Here is a 14,870-nt window from a genome sequence, read left to right as displayed (position 1 = left end):
CTGAGCCACACCAGCCGGGGGGACCGAGCAGACATTTTTCCCAAAAGGTGCTTCTCCATCCTTGCTTCTCAAACTGGGGATACTTGGGATTTCTGCTAATAGGTCGACAAGACCACATCCACAATTCACTTGAATAATCTTCCCGTAGACATCACTTTTCTAGTCAAACAAATTCAAACCAATTATGGGGGAAATAGAAAGTGCTTGTTATTGCTCATTTCAGACAGAGCAGGAGTCCCCCGCAGCCCTGGCCCCCAGGTGGCGGCTGCTTGGGCAGGTCTGTCTTGGGAGAGCTTCTCTCCTTTGGAAGAGGTGGCTGCTGTGGCCTTGCATTCGAGGAGCCTGCTCCAAGGCCATAGCACGGAGGGGAAGTTTGTCCTCACCCCAGGCTGAGGTGGCCACTGTGTGCTGGGCTTTCCTGAGAGTTCAAAGTCTCAGGTGTCACAAGTCCCCAGAGTTAAAGATTTCCCTCAGGTGGAGACTCTCACTTCCCAGAAGCCACCAAAACAAACATTGATAAGCGAATGTGACCTAGAAGCTGGCAGGCAGCAGCTTGGGGCCGAATGCCAGGCCCAGGTGGGGTCAGCCCAGGAGAGACTGAGGGCTCCCACCACTCCGCCTGTTGGGGCAGCTCCATCCCAAGTGTCCCTTTCTCCCCTCAGCAGCCTCTGGACGGGAGAGGGCACAGAAGATGGGAACACAGCCTGGCCAGGTGAAAGTTGGCTGGGGTTAGGGGTGGGGGATGGGGAAGCCAGGGTTACGTCATCTGCCTACACAATGCTGGGGCCTAGGGCGGTGACTGTGGGGGCAACTTACCAGGGCAACCTGGCTCTCAGTCTGCCTGAGGGTGCTGGGGCGTGGACACCCAGGTATCAAGCCTTGGCATATCCCATACTTTCTGGGCCACGGACATCAGCCCACGCGTTGGCCTCTCAGGTACATGTGGGGCAGTGAACTTGCAGAAATTCCAGCCTACTCTGACTGTGAGATGTAGCCTTGACCTTGGCTTGGTTTATGAGAGACTTGGAGTGTGAACACAGCCTTCAGCCCCGGGGAAGGGGAGGGGGCGCGGGACAATTAGCATTTATTTACAGAGCTTGTCCTCTCCATCAGCTCCTGTATTAGCTGTATATACCTTGTAGCTCACATTTCTCATCACAATCACTGGATAGTCTCCATCTCTCAGATGAGGAAACTGAGGCTCAGACGTGATCAGTGCAGACAGGAAGGTCGCACAACTGGTGAACTTCTAGCTGGAAATGAAGAGATTCACTCACATATCTGTTTCCTGAGCCAGGCTGTTTCCTCTGTCCTCGGCTCTATGTTATGAAACCCACACCCAGGCCTGTCCCTGCCACCTTGCAGGCCTCTTCTCAGGCCCACAGGCTCCCCTGGTAACCTCTGCCTTCCTTCCTCGGTCAAGTCCCAGGCACCCTGCCGAGTGTCCTCTCTCAGGGCAAGCTGTCACTCCCCTCTCTGGCCCCAGACATGGCTGGGAGTGGACTGCTGACTTCCCCTCTTTCTGCCTCCAACCCCGGCTCACAGACCCTCCTTCCTTGAGCTAGTGTCCCCTTGGGATTCAGACGAACGACCATCAGAAGAGCGAACATGAGGTTACACAGGTTCTAGAGCAGAAATGGACTCTCATATCCCCCTGCCCAGGTTGGTGGTCCCCGACCCTTGAGAAGGTCATTGGAAACCGAGGCGGATCCTCAACTCTGCTTTTATTTCTGAAAGTTAAGTTCATGGAGACCCTCACCCCGCTCCTGCCTCTTTCCCCTGTCCTTTTCCCTGTCCCCCAGGCACGGGGGCCAGCGAAGGCAGGAGGAGGGGGGCCTCCTTTTCTCTGGTAGGCTGTTTGCTGCTTCTCTAGGATTTTTCCATTCCCTCCCGCTCCCCACCCCTTTTCTCGGAGACCAAAATTGGGACAATTTCTTCTCCAGCGCACTTCTGACTTGCAGAAAATGGAGATCAATTTGGTGTTTTTAGCCTTTCTTTTCCCAGTCACAGCAAAATGCCTTATCACAGTGCCTGGGCTTCTAGGAGGTGCTGCCGTCAGCTGACCCCCAGGCATGTGGGCTGGCAAATGCTGCAGATGTTTGTAGGCTAAGCTCACCTCTGCCTTCTCAGAAGGGAGGGGAGAGAAGCCCCACAGGCCCATCATGTGGGATCCCAAAGACGGGAGGTTGTCATCTGAAGCAGGCTTCACGGGGTCCCCAATGTCCAGCCATACACCCCTCCCCATGGAGATTCTCTCCGTGTGTGGTCTCCCTAAGGCAGCAAGGTTGGCTGGGTTTGCCCTGGTCCATAGTCTTTTTTATCTTCGTGTCAACAGTGCCCTGATTTTACTTGACCTTGAAGCGAGGCTGTCCCAGGATCCACCTACCTGCTTAAAAACAGAAGATTGGAGTCTACTGTTTTCATTGTCTAAGCTCAATCGAAGCTTTGGAATGATATATAGGTCCTACCCAGCGAGGAGCAGTGTGGTTAGCACATGGCTGGTTAGCAGTGTGGTGGTCGGTGAACAGGTGCCGAAACACACAGATGTCACGCACGAGCTGGGCGAGGTCGGGCAGTGTGGCTTCCATCGCCTCATCTGTAGAAGTGGGGTGGGATGAGGCTCTCTCCTTCCCGGAGGTGTTGGGGAAATAAAAAAGCAGCGCTGGCTCAGCTCTTGGAATGCAGACAGCACTGAATGCATGTTGCCTTTGATAAGACTTTAGAATCACAAACCTTGTGGGGTGGGGTGGGGGGCACCTAGTTGCTCACAGATCAACATTCTGTTGTTCAGAAGCTCTGTGGACCAGGCGTGGTGCACGCACAGGGGAGCCAGTGATGACAAGAAGTGCTCAGGGAGGGCACTCAATACATGTTTGTAGAACAAATTAAAACAGGTATGTGATGAGTTTATGATGGGGGTGTGCAAGGTGCTGAATAATGGGCAGCATCGGGGTCTGCCCCAGACCAGGCCTCCCTGGGGAGGTGATGGTCAAGTGCAGTCTCAAGGATAAGTAAGATCTGGCTAGGTCCTTCTGGGCGACGTTGAATGGGTATTTTCTAGGAGCTTCATCAGGCTAGAGCTTCACTCTTGGTTAGGAGGGTAAAGCATTTTAAAAGTTCAAGGTTCAAGTGCAGATCAGGCCCAGAGATCACTTCAGTTCACCCAGTTTGGTGAATTCCTTTCTTTCGCCAGTGACTGTCAGGGGAACAGAGCTAGAGGGCGGTCTTCTGTGCCCTTCCCTCCATTCCCCTCGGCCCCCTCTGCCCACTCACAACCCCAAGAATCCTGACAGAAGGAACAGTCAGGCATTGTCTCCCAGAACACTTGCTTTCTACAAAGGCCTCTTGGCACATACACATCCAAATTACTTTACATAAACCTTTAAAGCTAGTAGCAATTGGAGGTGTAAAACTTGGGAGACAAGTGCTAACATTTGTTGAGCAAAATCTCCTCTGAAGTTCCTAACTACTCTGAGAGAAAGACACTATAGTTATCAGCCCAATTTGAAGCACAGAAATTTAAGTAATTTGCCTAAAATCACATAGTTCGCAAGCGGTAAGGCTGGGATTCAAATCCACACATTTGACTCCTGGCTGGTCTGTCACCTAAAGCTGGCCCGAAGAATCTCTCCCCGTCGCCTCTGAGCCTGTATCCAACCCAGCCCTTCAAGTCTTCATCACAACAGGACGACTCGGGATTCAGGGCGTCTCAGGCTGTACTGATGGGCCAGGATTTTCCCCAGAAGAGAGTGTAGAGCCTTGCTTGTGGGAACCCCGGGGGACCAGCAGGTGTCTCTGCTCTGATGCTGCAGGCCCTGGTCGGCAGTAGCCAGGGGTGGGCAGGCAGAAACCCGCTGAGAGGAGCATCCCAAACTGTGTCCAGAGACATATTAAGAGGCGGGTGTCTAATCTCCAAAGGGCTCAAAACCTCCCTGAAATAAGTGTGGGGCCACTTAACTCAGGTTTCCATTCACATTTCTTTTTAAGATTTTATTTATTTATTTTTAAAGAGCGGGGAAGTGAGGGAGAAAGAGAGGTAGAAAAACATCGATGTGTGAGAGATACATAGATTGGTGGCCCCTTGCACGCCCCCATCGGGGAGGCCTGGCCCACAACGCAGGCACGTGTCCTGACTGGGAATCAAACCCAGGAACAGTCGGATTGCCGGGGAGCACTCTGTCCACTGAGCCACACCAGCCAGGGCATCCACTCACATTTCTTCTTATAATTATCATGTGAATGGCTGGGTTGGTCCTGCTTCTGCCAAAGAAAACAAAGCTATAGAGTAGGAGTAAAATATACAGTGTCCCAGGTCTACTGACTTCTGCTGAAAAATTTCCCCCAGGCTGCCTCGTGCAATGTTGCCTGCATTGACGTAAGAAACGTTCAAACCTGTAGAAAATTTTTATGAGTTTATTGGAGCCAAAACTGACGACAGTTGCCAGGAAACGAGATCGCAAATGCTCCGGAGAATAACAGTTTTCTGATTTCATTTATGCAATTGAGATTAAGGGAGGTTGTTGACACGAAGGTGGGAGAAGGCGAGGTGGGGATTAGATTACAGGGTAGTTAACAAGGTCACGTGCTCTCTTCATGGGGGTTCGCCCTTGAGGAGCACTACTTCGGGCATTTCAAAGGTGTGTTAACCGTGATGCTGGAGGACAATGGGCACGGCTTGCTTAAAACCTTTCACTCAGCAAGTTAGAGACCTGGGGCGCGACTATCCACCACTTTATGCCTGGGTGCTGGGAAGTAATGATTTATTACTTCCTTTTAGCACCCCTTTTTCGTCCACACCTGGCCCACCAACCCAACCCCGAGACTGACAGTCACTTGAAGTGGGTGGTACCACATGACAGTGCTGTTTACAATAAAACTTTATTTACAGACACAGGCAGTGCACCGCCATGTGCCCACCCCTGCTGCAGCTCGAAGATGATAGATGCGTCTTTCTCTTGCGTGTAAAACTGGTGACGTCAGTGGCCTTAGTGCCGGGCGCAGCTGTTTAGGGACCCGGGTTCCTTCCGCTTACTGGCTGTGCGGTCTCCCAGACGCCGCGCTGTCCTTCGCGTGGTTGAAGCTGTGGGGAGAGGTAAGAAGAGCATGGAGGAGACAGGCCCGCTCCCTTAAGGCTTAGGCCTAGTGCTGAAACCAGAACTATCCACATTCCACGGGCTTGGACGCGTCCTCTGGCCACAGGTAACTGCAGAGGGGGCTGTCCAGGAACAAGGGAGAATGGATGCGGGAGGGTGGGCCACCGTCTCCCCCACACACTCTAACCTCCATTTTCCTGCCCCGCGTTCCCGAGGCCTCCACCCAGATGCTCCTGCGTCCATCTTCCCCTCCTCCCCTCCTCCCCCCTCCCCCTCCTCCCCTCCTCCCCCCTCCCCCCTCCTCCCCTCCTCCCCCCCTCCCCCTCCTCCCCTCCTCCCCCCTCCCCCTCCTCCCCTCCTCCCCCCTCCCCCTCCTCCCCTCCTCCCCCCTCCCCCTCCTCCCCCCCTCCCCCTCCCCCCCTCCTCCCCCTCCCCCCCTCCTCCCCCTCCCCCTCCTCCCCCCTGCCCCTCCTCCCCCCTGCCCCCCTCCCCCTCCTCCCTCCTCCCCCCCTCTCCTCCCCCCCGCGGCCCCTCCCCCATGCGGTTGGGGGCGGGGACGACTCACCCCCTACGTCAGGAGGTTGACGTAATGGCAAGCGTGTCGTCACAGTGGGAGTGGGTGGGGGATGTAGACAGTCTGAGGCGACCGTTCCTGGGGGCGGGGACGGTTTGAGAGTGAGGGATGTGGCCCGAAGGAGGCGAGGCGGTTCATTTATGAGGGATGTCTGGAAGAGAGACATTCTTTCCTTTGAAGAGTCCTCTTCAGAATGGTGGGCATCCTGAGGGTAATGTGGCCATTTTGTAAAAACGTGTGGTAAAACGTGCCTACCAAAAGTTACCGTTGGTACAGGCCTGTAAGTGTGCACACAGTCCGGCGACCTGAACTGCGTCCACAGTGCGGTGCGTCCGCCGCCGCCCGTCTCCACACGTGTTCGGCCTCTGCAACCGAAACCGTACCGCAAAACCCTAACCCCGCACTCCCTCCCCGCAGCCCCTGGTGACGGCCACTGCACTTTCTGCTTCTAAGAAGTCGACCATTTGGGTGATGGAGAATTTGCCTTTTAGTGACTGGCTCGTTTCACTTAGCAGGTTTTCAAGGTTCGTCCATGTTGTAGCATGTGCCAGAATGTTCTTTCATAAGGCGGAATGATACGCCACTGTAGGCATACCCCACATGTAATGTACCCAGCCCTTGCCAGTGGACCCGGCATCGCTCCCCCCTTTGGGCTGGTCACTGTTGCCGTCCCGCTTCTGTGAGATGAAGCAGCTCCTCCGCAACGCCAAGGAGTGGAGGAGAGCACGGCCAGAGGGATCGCCGAGAACGGACCCTCGTCCTGGACCGAGCTCACCCTGAAGCCCACCCTGCCGCTGGGTCAGCAGATCTGGGGAACAAGCAAATTCTTCACCGGTGGTTCAACAGTGAGTTTTAGTCTTCTTACTGCTGTCAGCCACCTGACTGACACATCTCTGAAAAAGCTGCTTAGTTTCACAATTGCAGAAGAAAATGAAAATGAGCAGAACCACAGAAAAGTGGGAAATCTTTTGCTGACATGAATGCTGGAAAAAAAATTTAAGCACATTTTGAAGAAGATTTTGTAACTATATCTAAGCTGGTTACTTCCCTCCTGATGAGCAAGGGTGACTAATGCTGTGACGGATGGAAAAACTGCAAAGAAAGACAGATTTGATTAGTTTCGAGTGTTTGGTTACACACAGTATCTGTCATAAAACCTTATTTTGATCTTTAAAGATAGACTTTTATAAAAAGGAAAAAATCGGGTGTTCTTATACTTTGACCGAACAGATGCCGGGTGGCTAGAGAAGGGAAGAGCCAAATCATAAGCCTGCCCAGAGCCCTCGCGCACCATCTGCCCCCCTGTGAGTGAAGCTGCCCGCGGGGACTTGGAGGTCCCCTCTGAGCGGTGGCGCCTTCTGGTGGGAAATGCCCTGAACTCTCTGGCAGCCCAGAACCTCTCCCAGCTGTCACTCTGGGAAAAAATCTAACTTCTTTGGGTCCATGTCCTCATCTGTGAAATGGGTTTCTTAATACCTTTCCCACCCACCCCACGGGATCGGCAGTGAAACTGAGAAGCGCTGCGCAGATTCAAGGCTCCTGGGGGAAATATTTACCCTCCTCCTGTTCAAAGTTCGGGGCTTGAGGGCGGGGCGGCAATCCCTTTGACAAACAGCCGGGCCTGCCCTTCAGAGACGGTCGGGAGGCCCAGCCTCCTGCCTGCCGGTGGCAGTGGCTGATTACAGGTGTGTCTCCCAGGGAGAGGATGGGCCGCGTTCCCCAGATTGCCCTCCCAAACTGGTGGATCCTGCCCCAGGGGCTGGTCGCATTCACATACGTTGTCCAGTTCCAGCTTCTACAGCTGCCTCCTTCCCTGGAGGCAGAGTAATCGAGGCTCAGAGGGTTTGCATTCAAGCCCAGGCCTGAACCGAGAACCAGTCTTGGTTTCTGGATTTCTCCTTGCTCTTTCGAGCTGCCTTGGTCTCCAAACCCTGGGCCCTTTCTCTGCCTTGCCCCTGAGTCTCTGAGGGGTCTCTCTCTGCTTGCCAGTCTGTGGTCCTGGGCACTTAGTGGGAGAGGCGTGGGGGTGACTGGGAGGAGAGCAGATCCTCACGGGTAGAGGCAAGGGGTTCCAGGATCATGCATCGGCTCACGAGGCGATGGCCCCTTGATCAATGCCGGGTTCCTTGTCCTTGCTCTGCCTTTGGAGCTGCCTGCAGGAATGAGCCTTGGCACTGGAAAGGTCGGGATTACGATAGCCTTTCAGTAGAGTGATTCTCCATGCATTGGTTCTGAAGGAAGACGAGGCCCCTGGAGGTAGGACCGCGAGTGTGGGTGGGGGAAGAGAACCAGAAGTGTGAGCTGCCTGCCGATGGACTTGCGGAGCCCTGGATCTAAGGGCAGGGGCACCACCTCGACCACTGTGGTGTGCAGAGCCCACCACGGGATCTGGTGGGTTCTTGGTACGTGTTTAGTACGTGAGTGACTGGATGAAGGAATGTGCCTCCCTTCCTGTGTCCTCTGCGCATCCCAGCTCTCACTCTCCTATGTTTCCTCCTAGTGTCCTGCCCACTGCCCTCCTGACTTCATTGGGTTCATCTCTCTCTTCCTGCCCTGCCCTAGGCTCCCTTCCTTACCCCTGCGGGCCTGCCCCATAAGAGTTGTTTAGCTGCCCCTGTCCAGGTAATTCTCCTCTCTGGCCCCTGCTTCTGCTGAATTCCCCTGCCCTGTGACTTGACCAGGCTGGCCAATCTGACTCAACCTTTGTCCTCCTTGCAAAAAACATTAACTCTTTTAAATTCAAGCCCTTCATTCAAAGTGGCTTCTAGAGAGAGACTTTGGTTGTAAGCCGTCCAAAGAGAGTAGGAATGAAATTCGCTATCCACACAGTGACCCCTGAGCCTTGCCCAGGCAAGGAGAGGCCATGTGTCCCTCCTTCGGAGGTTGGGAGACAGCCTGTCGGGCAGTCTGTTCTCTGTGGGACATCTGATGGAGAGTGGAGAGGGTTCAAATTGCTCCTTGGGAGGTAGAATTCTGCACTGTAACAACTCCTGTCGCTCTGGCTGTTGTCCTCTTGCCTGGTCAGACCCCTGGCTCTGTAAAGTTCCTGTGACCATCCCCAAAAGTGCCAGAGGTGGCTCATCTGTATCCCCAACAAGTCCCTTCTGCAGAGTTGGCTGCCAGTCCCTCCTCCTACTGCTGTCCCTTTCCAGGACTTTGCCCTGAATGGCCCCTGTCCCCTATTAATGGGACCCATCACGTCTTGCCTCCATTGCTGCTGGGCCTGGCCCCACCAGAGGCCTTGCAGATGCCTCGTGCTTGGATTCGGCGTGAGCGGAGCTAGGGCTCAGCCTGGGTCTCCCTCTCTCCTTCATTTGTGATATACTTCACCACTTTCATACGCGTTTTCTCATCGAGTCTTCACCAAATCCTCAAAACCACCCGGTGGCATTCTTAGTGTCTTATGGAAGGAACAGGAACCCACTCAGACCAGCTCCAGTAAGAGGAGAGGCTTGTGGAGAGGATTCATCTCAGACTCAAAGGGTAACATGAAGTGGGGCAGATGGCCTGTGAACATTTCGGAGGGGAGCTGCGAGCAGGGCTGCAATAACTGGCTCCTGCCGTGGTCATCATCAGCACAGCCCCCTCCTGCCTGCTGCCTGTGAGCGCCTATGAATTTGCCTCCTCATGCATTGGCAGCTGCACCCCTGGTAGACAGAATAATGTCACCTCCCCAAAGATGTCCACATCCCATCTGGCAATTCCATTCCTTGGTGTATATCTAAGAGAAATGTGTACAAGTTCACACAGAAACTTGCACACAGTTTTTTATAGCAGCATTACTCATAATAGGCAGAAGATGGAAACAAACCAAATGCCTATCAACTGGTGAATGAATGGATGAATAAAAATTAGCGTATCCATGCAATTTGACCATAAAAAGGAATGAAGTACTGACATGAATAAATCTTGAAACTATTATGTTTAGTCAAAGCTAGACACAAAAGACCACACATTGTATAATCCCAACCATATGAAAGTCCAGAATAAGGAAATCTACAGGAGACAGGAAGTAGATTAGTGGTGGCTTAGAGTGGGGGTCACGGGTGGGGGAGTGTAGATGGGCCAGAGCTAAAGGGTATAGGGTTTATCCTTGAGGTGATAAGAACATTCTAAAACTGACTGTACATATCTGGTACATAGCTGGTTGCACATATCTGTGAACATACCAAAAAAATCATTGAATTGTGCACTTTAAGTGGGTGAATTGTATGGTGTGAATTACATGTCACTAAACCTTAAAAAAAAACAAACAAGATGTCCACATCCTAATTACCAGAACCAGTGCATATGTTACTTTACAGGGGATTTTGCAGAATTAAATTAAGGATTCTGAGATGGGGAGTTTATCCTGGATTATCAGGGGGGTTTAATAAAATCACAGGGGTCCTTCTAGGAGAGAGGCAAGGGGGAGAGAGAAAGGGTGGTGGGGGAGAGAAGAGAGAGAGAGGGAGGGAGAGAGGGACGAGGGAAGAGGGGAGGGGGGAGAGGGGAGATTTGAAGACCTGCCACTCTGAAGATGGAATAAGCCGCCGTGAGCCAAGGAACGAGGGCCCTAGAAGCTGGAAAAGACAAGGAAACAAATGATCTCCTGGAGCCTCCAGAAGGAATGTAGCTCTGCTGACACCTTAATTTTAGCCTGGCAAAAGCCATTTCAGACTTTTAATCTCCAGAGCTGTAAGATAATAACGTGTTGTTTTAAGTCAGTAAATTTGTGGTAATTTGTTACAGTAGCAAAAAAAACTAATATAAGATGTTACGGAGAGAATGTCAAGTGGTAGTGGGCTTTGGAGCTATGAGATCAAGTTGAGCCAGTAAATGGAAGTAACATGCCTCCTCCAGGAAGCCTTCCCTGACTTCCTTCCTTCTCCCGCCTCTGGAGGCCTCCTGTACCACCAGAGTTACTACCACTACTGCACCGCAGCCCTTGATTACTTGTCAGTTCCCTCATTCAGATAGAGATTCCTAGAGAGGACAAGATCCTGAAGACTCATTTTTGCACCCCCAGTGCTTAGAATTGTGCCTGGCAGATTGTAAGTGTTCACCTATTTGGTGACTGAATGACTAGGGTCTCTGAAGCTTAGATATTATAAAGAATAAATGATAATAGCTGGTCTTTATTGAGTTCTTACTGTACTAAGTGCTTTCTATTCATTTCCTTATTTAATCCTCAAACCAACTCTATGAGCCTCGTGCCATATAATCTTCTCTATACAAGAGAGAGGGAAGAAGCTCAGGGAAGGCAAGTGTCAGGCCCAGCCTGCCACAGATCTGCCCAGCTCAGGGCCTGTTCTCTAAACCTGTGCCATCCAAAGCCATGGCTGTGGACTCCACGTGACTGCTTACATTTAAATTAATGAAGATGACTTAAAATAAAAAATTCACTTCCCCGATCCCACTAGCCACATCTCAGTTGCCCAGCAACCACACGTGGCTAGTGGTGACCACACCGGGCAGTGCAGATACAGAACATCGTTGTCATCACAGGAAGTTCTGTTGCACAGCACTGGTCTCGGCCTCCGGGCTGTAGCCTGTAACTCTCTCAAATAAAGCCTGTCCTTTCAAATACATGATGGCCTTGAAAAAGGTGTAAGCAGACCCAGCTGCTCACCCTCCCCAGGCAGGCATGCGGGTTCTCAGGAAAGCCTGCCTCTCCCGGCTCTCAGGCTCTCACTGGAAGGTGCAGGAAAGATACGGGCCAGCTTTCCCCCCTCCCGAGGAGATCTCATAAACCTGGTGCTGCCCACGGGGAGGGCTGTGTGGCTGGATTAAAGTGAGCCCTCTGCCGGTGGCAGCTGTCTCCCTTTGGGGCCCTGCAAGGATGGGCGGGGGCCTCGTTCTCCCCGCCTCTGAGGAAGCTGTCCTCAGACATACCTTGTATGTCGACACAGGTTCTATACGTTTTTGTGCTGTAACCAGCCCAGCAGAAACTTCCAGAAGCACAATAGGAAGGCAATAACAACAATAAAACAACATTTAGGGAGCTCCTACTATTTACCAGGCACTGCTAAGAAGTGCTTTATACACATCATTTTAATTAATCCTTGCAAGTAGATATGATTATCCCCAATTCACAGGTGACAAAGCTGAGACCTGGCAAAGCCAGATTGGCCTGCCCAAGGTCACCCACAGGAAGTGGCAGCCAGGACATGAACTTTAAGGTGGCTGAAAAAATAAGCCATTTGTGCGTAATGGCCGCAGAGTTTGGGGAGCTCATCTTCCAGATCCAGGCTCACTGGGACATTCCTTGAGATGGAAGTGAACTTGGCAAGCCTGCTGTCAGCACTGGGTGCTCTCCAGCCATGTGCAGGTCTGTGGTCTTGGCTGCTTTCCCCACGTTGGGGGAGAGGAGCTACTGGGGCAGAGCAGACTGCCCACAGGGATTGCCCTGCTTGCCTGGCTGCAAAGACGGGCCCACTCCTCCATCCCAGCCCTGTGACAGCAGCCACCCCTCGCTGTCTTCCTCGGAGACCAGGGCATGGGGTTCCACCTGCAGGGATAGAATCGAGGGGTTTCATGGGACCCCCCTCAGACCCAAGAAGAGGTGGCAGAAGGAGAAATCTAAGCCAGAAACACAGCCTGTGGTTTCTTGGGGAAAACCACAGAAGAGTCAGTTTGGGATGGCAAAACCCACAGTCCCACCACACAAGGCACAGCCCAGGCGCACCTTGGCCGCCAAGACCCGTGTTGGCACGAGACTCCACTGGCAGCATCTTGGGGCCATCAGCTGTCCTGTCCAGCAGTAACCCTGGGAGGGGTGGCTCTGTTGCTGGCGGCCCTGTGTGAGGGGCACACTGGGGGAGGGGCAGTGGTGAACACAGAGAAAGAAGGCCTCCAGCTTTGCCCTAAGCCAACTCCCCAGCATGGTGCAGGGACGCAGTTATTTGCCCCGAGAAGCTCTCAGTCTGATGGGAGAGGCAGAGCCCACAGGTGGCAAACACAAGGCCGAGGGCGGAATCCAGCCCTCCACCTTGTTTTATCCACCTGGCACCTTGTTTCTACCTGGCGGCAGTGCCGAGCTCTTGATTAACTGTTAAGGAGTAGTTACATTTATACAGTCCTAAAATTACATTCGGTCCTTTGAAGGCATCTGGGAGGCTGATGTGGCCCCCCAGTGAAAATGAGTGTGACGCCCCTGGCTTAGCCATTTCCCTCAGGGCTCACAATCTCTGGGAAGAACTAAGGGAAGAACTAATAAGGGAAGTAGGGAACATGTAGGTAGAAGCAAAACTTAGGAGTCCAATGGTAGAAGAGTCATCTCAGGGGTCCTCTCTCAGGGCCCCACCTCCTTTGCTGTTTTGATCAGTGGGACTCAACCCGCCCCACCCCCCTGCCAAACACAGGACAAGGAGTAACGCCCAGCTCTGAGTGAGCAACAAGGCCGGGTCTCCCACGTGTGTCGGATGCAAAACAGGTGATGCAATTTTATGTGTAACCTTGATTTTGCTCTAATTGATTTCAAAAAGTAAATAATTCATGAATGTCAATTCTATATTTTTGGTAATGCCTTCATGTATAAGTTTTTGTGGCTGTAAGTTTTCATTTCTCTTGGGTGTATACCTAGGAGTGGAGTAGCTGGGTCATGGGGGAACTTTCTGTCGGACCGTTTGAGGAGTGGCCACATTGTTTTCCGCCGCAGCGACACCATCTTACACTCCCACAAGCAGGGAAGGGGCGTGCTCATCTCTCCACACTCTTGGACACGCCAGTTGGCGATGCCTATGGGATGTCCGGTTGATGATGTCAAACCAGTTCAGGGAGAGATGGGGCTGGAGAGCCGCAGGTCAAAAATGAAGCTTAAAGATCCGTCACCGCGTGATTGTGCTAAGCAGTGGGTGTGCTGTGGGTCCAACTGCCCCACAGAGGTTGGCAAGAGGAGGAGAAACCAGCCAAGGAAGGCGAGGAAGAGGAGCCCAGGTGACCTGCTGTCCTGGGAGCCAAGGAAGGAGAGTCCTTTTGGGAGGAGAGAGAAAACAGGCCATGTCTAACACTGCTGGTGAGGAAGACGAGGGGGGAACTGACCACTGCACTGGGCCCCGTGGAAGTTTCTGGTGACCGGAAAACAGAAGTTTCATGACTGTAGTGGGCAAAGTTAACTTTCTCCAAGGGCACACAGCGAGTAAGTCATTACGCCAGTAATTCAAACTCGGGCCTTTGGACACCAAGGCCAGAGCCTTTGTGTTACACCGCGGAGGCCCTCGGAGTTCCCTGTGGCTGAGGTGGGGGCGGGGTGGGGGTGGACATGTTCTTCGGGGTCTGAGGAGGTTTTCTGAAGCCTGACGACTGATCTGGAGCAGGGTTGGGAAGGGGAGATGAAACTGGAAGCCTGTCCATGAAGCTCCACTCGCCTCTTTCCTGACACACCTGGCAATGTTTCGGCAGCATTCTTAAGACTCTATTTACTTGTCTTGACTACCCCTAAGTGCCTTCGTGGGGTCGGGGTGGGGGCGGGGGGATGCAGGGATGATGCATCCCAGATCTTCTCATCACATGCCGAGACCCCTGCTTGCTTCATGCTTCCTGGCTCCACAGCTTCAGGACCTTTGGGGAGCGAGGAGGATGTGTTGCTCCCTGAGACCGACGTCCTGGAAACCTGCCACACTCTGTCTCCCCCTCCAGCTGGCTCCAGGCTGTTTCCTGTGCCAATGTGTGGGTGTTTGGCCACAGCAGCGGGTGAGTAAGGCCAGCAGCCCCCAGCCTCATTCTGGAAGGGGCTGCACCATGCCAGCCTGCTGTGGTCAGCCCCCTCCCCTTCCCTGGGCTTCCAGGCCCTCCTCTTGGCTACTTGCCTCTCATGCAGGGTTGTGGGTGTGGACTCTGAGCCAGAAGGCACATGGGGATATCTGGTATGGCTCTTGCTGAGGGAATGCCATGGGAGGTGGGGCAGGGAGGCACGTCAGGCAGCCTACTCTGCCTTCTCCTGACCAGTGCCAGGTGGGAAGGAGAGCTCTGGCAGCCTTGGTCCTGAGGCAGCCTCGAATAACTTATCCAACCTTCCTCTCTCAATGCCTGCCTACTCACAGCCTTCCCACACTGGTCTGGGGGGCCCTGCCCCATTCCACAGGCTCTGCAAGGGTCCACCCTCCAGAATATAATTCCAGTTTTTTTCTGGGGGGGGTCCCCCCTTATAAAATACCTAGGAATAAATTTAACCAAGATGGTAAAAGACCTGTGCTTGGAAAATTATAAGACACTGAAGAAAG

Source organism: Desmodus rotundus, chromosome 12 (assembly GCF_022682495.2).
Source record: "Desmodus rotundus isolate HL8 chromosome 12, HLdesRot8A.1, whole genome shotgun sequence".
In the NCBI taxonomy this organism is placed as follows: Eukaryota; Metazoa; Chordata; class Mammalia; order Chiroptera; family Phyllostomidae; genus Desmodus; species Desmodus rotundus.
The sequence above is the reverse complement of the archived record's forward strand: the minus strand, read 5'-3'. Positions refer to the sequence as shown.